The 5,990-nt window shown below is 38.3% G+C and overlaps 1 pseudogene; it reads left to right on the top strand.

The window, feature by feature from the left end:
* Positions 1-213: 213 nt before the first annotated feature.
* Positions 214-1,912, top strand: LOC131939057 (ubiquitin carboxyl-terminal hydrolase 30-like; annotated as a pseudogene).
* Positions 1,913-5,990: the final 4,078 nt, after the last annotated feature.

Genomic DNA, 5,990 nt, shown 5'->3' on the forward strand with positions numbered 1-5,990 from the left:
GTGCAATATTTGTTTAGTGCACAATTTCATATTCATTGTATGTTTGTTCTTACATAATTTTGTAATTGCATGAAATTAGAAAATTAACCACACCCTTTTGTGGTGAATATATATATATATATATATATATATATATATATATATATATATATATATATATATATATATATATATATATATATATATATATATATATGTGTGTGTGTTTTGTTTCATGTACTGACATAGACACTTGATGAAGAAGCTTCGTGTTATCCCAGTGTTATATCGTTGTTTGATTTGACATTTTTCATTTACAGGATCCTCGGAATGCTTATCAATCTGATAAACATGCGCGGACTAGAAGTCAAGGCGTTTTACATGTGCTGCCTAATAAACAGATGGAACAGCCGACCCGAGGTTTACTAGCCAGTCAGCTACAGTGTTTGTCCTGTGGAGCCAGGTCTCCTGTCAAATATGATGTCTTTGACAGCTTGACTCTTTCTTTTCCAAGAAATTACTGGGGACCTTTGAGTCTGGACAGTTTACTGCACCAGTTTGTCACCCCTGAGGTGGTACAAGATGTTGAGTGTCATGGCTGTGCTAAGATTTCTCAAAGGAAAGTCTTCAGGTCAAATTTTAGGAAGAGAATATCAATAGGGAAACTTCCCCAAGTTCTGTGTGTACACCTGCCTCGCACACAGTGGCTGGACAATGGGATTCCAGTGAAGAGATTTGACCACATGAGTTTCCCTGAAACACTTCACATGTTACCTGTATTGTAACCAAGGCGACAGTGCTAGCCGTCTGCTTGGTGGTGTGTATATCACAATGCAAATGTTAAGCCAATCAGGCAAAGCGGCGACTACACCAACACATGCACCGGTCAACCTTTTAAGAACGTTGAACTTTGACCAGCAGTTCACCAGGACAGGTTTATTCGTTGACCCCCAAGCTTCCCCGGAGATCCCAAGGGAGTTCAGTGACGTCAACCACACCCCCCCCCCCTGAGCTGTACAAAGTCGGGAGCTCAGACTTCTCCTACAAGCTGACCGCTGTGGTCTGCCACATCGGGGTCAGCCAGCTGGGACATTTTGTGGCTTACCGCCGCGGCATCCACAGTGGTGGTCAGTCTCTGAAAGGTGCGGGTGACCTAGGCTCCAAGTGGTGGTACACGTCAGACAGCACAGTGTCCAGTGGTGGTCAGTCTCTGAAAGGTGTGGGTGACCTAGGGTCCAAGTGGTGGTACACGTCAGACAGCACAGTGTCCAGTGGTGGTCAGTCTCTGAAAGGTGCGGGTGACCTAGGGTCCAAGTGGTGGTACACGTCAGACAGCACAGTGTCCAGTGGTGGTCAGTCTCTGAAAGGTGCGGGTGACCTAGGGTCCAAGTGGTGGTACACGTCAGACAGCACAGTGTCCAGTGGTGGTCAGTCTCTGAAAGGTGCGGGTGACCTAGGGTCCAAGTGGTGGTACACGTCAGACAGCACAGTGTCCAGTGGTGGTCAGTCTCTGAAAGGTGTGGGTGACCTAGGGTCCAAGTGGTGGTACACGTCAGACAGCACAGTGTCCAGTGGTGGTCAGTCTCTGAAAGGTGCGGGTGACCTAGGGTCCAAGTGGTGGTACACGTCAGACAGCACAGTGTCCAGTGGTGGTCAGTCTCTGAAAGGTGCGGGTGACCTAGGATCCAAGTGGTGGTACACGTCAGACAGCACAGTTTCCAGTGGTGATCAGTCTCTGAAAGGTGCGGGTGACCTAGGATCCAAGTGGTGGTACACGTCAGACAGCACAGTGTCCAGTGGTGATAAGTCTCTGAAAGGTGCGGGTGACCAAGGGTCCAAGTGGTGGTACACGTCAGACAGCACAGTGTCCAGGGTGTCACAACAACAGGTTCTTTCTTCTGAGGTTTACCTGCTGTTTTACGAGCGCATTTGAATCTATGTCAATCCAGATATCTACTCTAAGTCATATGTTTATAGAGTATTATATCAACACTGGCTGCCGCAAATTGCTTGTTATAATGCTCTTTTTTGTCTATATCGTTAACATGAATACTACCCTACATAAAATACTGATCTGTTTGAGTAGATATCATTTTGTTTGCAATAAAAACGTGTGTCTATTTGTTGTGGTAATTATTGGATCACACATACCATAAATAGTCTTTGCTTTTTTTTTTAAATTTATACATTTCTTGTCATCTATGGAAATCCCAGTGTGCTGTCTGTTATCGAATCATTAATCCTTGATTATTTGTTGTATAGTGTACATTATAAGTGCTTTAACATGTCGTACATTTGCTTTATAGTGCTGAACAGAATGTAAACCAAATGCTTTATAATTGTGTACTAAATATAAATCATGGATGCTTAATTCTATGGTACTAAACATTACACATCAATTACTTTATTTCATTAAGTATTCAATTACATTTTAAACTTGACGTGGATTTTTAAGTAACATCACTATCCATGTAGCATCAAATCCACTTAAATAGTTTGTAATTTTTTTTTTATTTTAGTTTAATGATTAGGCTACTTTGATTCGTTTAATACCTTATATATTACCTTTGAATTTAGTATTATATAATTTTTATTGAAATTCATTTAGGAGAAAATAATCAAAAGACCTACACATAAATTAATAATAGTTTGTTTTGATGATTCTGTAAAAAAAAAAAAAAAAATTCTTTTTACGGTATGTTTATTGAACTGGTATTATTTTGATATTGTTTATATTTTATTGATTGCTGATCTTGAAACCATTGCTGTGATTATGTTGTTAGACAGATTTCAATTCTTTTTAGCAAATTGAATAATTACAATTTTCTTTTTGCATAAAAATTTGTTATAAAGATAACCTGAGTTTAGAAAAAAAAGAAAAAAAAAGAAGCTCTTTGTGTAGACCTCAGAGTCCTTACCCTTAGTTCTCAACCTACTGATTGCTGGTAGCGAAATTTTGTCCTTTCTTTTTAAGTTGATTAAAACATTAATACTTCAATTATATAATTGTATATTCCCCGTAAGTTACAACATCATCCTCACCTCGAACCATTTCTGATTGCAAAATAACACAATAGACAGCAAGTTATCTTTGTAATGTGAGCCGTATAGATCTCACATCAAACCAAATCATGACCCGCTTAATATTAGATGTCCACAGCAGATATTCTAGCTCAGTGGTTCTTAAACTAGGATCGATCGTACCCCATAGGTTTTGTGAGTCAGTCTAAAGGGTTCGGCGTAGGGCAAGACACACACCCCAGTGGCGTAGCTACCGTAAAGCTAGAGTAAGCAAGGCATAGGGGCCCAAGGCACTCAGGGGCCATTTTTCTTCTTTAAAAAAAGTTAATACATTTCAATATTTATTTTATATAAGCAATTTCAAAAAGAAAATGAAAATCAAGTTGTTTATTTTCTACTATAGAAAGTATTAAACATTTGAAAAAAAGGCCCCACGTCATTTCATAGTGATATCACCGGCTCTGGATGTGTCTCCCATTAGCCAGGCATCCATCGACACGACAAACTCAGACTAACTGGCTGGGTATCGGCTGGATTACCGTGTATCGGTCACTTCTGTACTTTGGTTCTCACCAGGCTTATCTTCCACCCCACAGAGCCCAGGGTAAACTCGTACCCTACCGTCCTGTACCCAGCTCGACCGTAGGAAGCTAATAACTAAAAAAATTAAAATGAATTAATAAAACTATTAGTATTTGTGAAAGCAGCTGGAGAGCACATTTTGACATCAAAAGAGCCGCATGCGGCTCGCGAGACGCAGGTTGCCGACCCCTGGCTTATACTACTTATATGAATGTACTAGCCGTCCCGGCCAGGCCCTGCTCTGGCTTCTGTGAAAAACCCTTCTGTTAAAGACCATCACCTGTGTGTTTAGTAATCATCATAAACCCGGCATTGCCCACCCAAACCACAACCAACCAAAACCAAAACAACAAAACGCAAACATTTACAAATACAAACGAAAACAAAAACTTACAACAAACCAACCACAACCACAAACACCAATACGAACACAAAGAAAAAAGCAAACGAAAACAAACCAAATCCAAACACAAAACCAACCACAAACACAAACCCAAAGAAAAAAACAAACGAAAAAGCAAACGAAAACAAACCAAATACAAACACAAAACCAACCACAAACCCAAAGAAAAAAAACACAAAAGAAAAAACAAACGAAAACAAACCAAATCCAAACGCAAATCCAACCTCAAACACAAATACAAACACAAACCCAATGAAAATAAAACACAAACGAAAACGAAAAAAGAAAGAACAAAAACGAACCAAATCAAAACGCAACCACTAACGCAAACCCAACCTAAACACAAAGAAAACACTAACGCGAATATAAACGCAAAGTGCTCACGGGGCTGAATCGCCTACTTCAGCTTAATAAACGACTATAGTACCCCAACTTATTCATAGTCTTTTGCACTCACTTTAATGAACGTAGGCGCGAAACCGAACACGGGAGGCCCGGGACCCCAAAAAGCACCCTGTCTGGGCGCCAGAGGACGCACCATGACGTCACCGCCTGATTGAACTTAGTAAACGCCTATAGTGCATAACTTATTTATAGTCTTTTGAACTCACGCGAACGTAGATACCATAGCGTACACCGGAAGGCCCGGGGCGCCAAATAGCACCCTGTCGGGGTGCCGGAGGACGCCCGGATTTGATTCACTTAAAGACTATAGTAACCTTTCTTATCCATAGTCTATCGCACTGTTTAAAACAAAATTATGCAGCATAGCGCTCACATGATAGCCCAGGGTGCCAAATCAAACCGTGCAGGGGCGCCGGCGGACGCGCCTGTTTCAATTTAGTGAACAAAAATGATAATACTCCAAGCTTATCCGTAAATGGAAAGAAATAAACGTATATGATTTGTAGGACCTGGCTTATTAAATGTTATTGATTTAAAAAAAAAATAATAATTATTGAACAGTATGTTCAGTGTATAGAATAAATAAAAGGCAGTGTTAAAAATACCTAACCACATTGCACTTAATCAATCCCCGCTAATTGTGTAATTATTTTTTTTTTCTTAACACCAAAAACAAAGTAATAAAATGTTAATTCTCTCTTCTTAAGGATTTATTTTTCATTAAAGGGAAGTAACTTTGCAGTCAATACATTTCCGACACAATTTTAGAAATTTTATAAACGTCGATACACTTTTTAAAAATTTTATGTCGCGTTCATAATTGAAAATTATTCTTCTAAGTAAATAGAATGAAAATTGTTTTTAAAAACTTTCAATGGTAATTTTTCGACTCGTACATTTAGACTTTGAGCACAATAAAAAATCTAACACTTAAATCCGTAGAACTGTCAACGACAAACTTTTTTTTTGCCACACGTCACAGAACTGAGCTTTATATATTAAATTTTTGCTAAAATAATTGTTTCCGGTTAGCAAAGGAAAGAGGTAGTGATGATTTAGCTGAATAAATTGTTAGTTTTAGAAAAATGTATGCATTAAATACACTGTTTTCAACTTCTATAGCATGAACGATTTTTAATGCATATTAGCGTGACTACTACGATTTTTTATTTTCTAAAACCTTTTAATAACTTTGTCCGATAAGTCATACTGAGACTGTTTATTTTTTTAAATATATCTTTCTAAAATTTACAAAAACCAACTGGCTAGTAATTTGCTTTTCGTTGTCTCCCTTGTAATTTTTTTTTCCATATAAAAAATGGCAACGGTCTTTGACAGAGATGTATTTAAATTAAAAAAAAAAAAAAAAAAAACACACACATTTTGTTCCAGACAGAATCTTTACTGATTTAGAACTCTAACCAATACATTATAATATGTTAATTGTAATGGTATAGCTGTAAATGTGTGTATAACGTTTAAACTGCGTTATTAATTATTTTTATTTTTTTTAAACTGTGAAACACCGCTACACTTAAGAAGGAGTTTGTCGCAAATACGTTTTGGTAAAACGGCCTTCCAGCAAACGGCGTACGGGTAA

The sequence above is a fragment of the Physella acuta genome, unplaced genomic scaffold, assembly GCF_028476545.2.
Source record: "Physella acuta isolate Inbredline_101_S28 unplaced genomic scaffold, ASM2847654v3 ptg000264l, whole genome shotgun sequence".
Taxonomy (NCBI): domain Eukaryota; kingdom Metazoa; phylum Mollusca; class Gastropoda; family Physidae; genus Physella; species Physella acuta.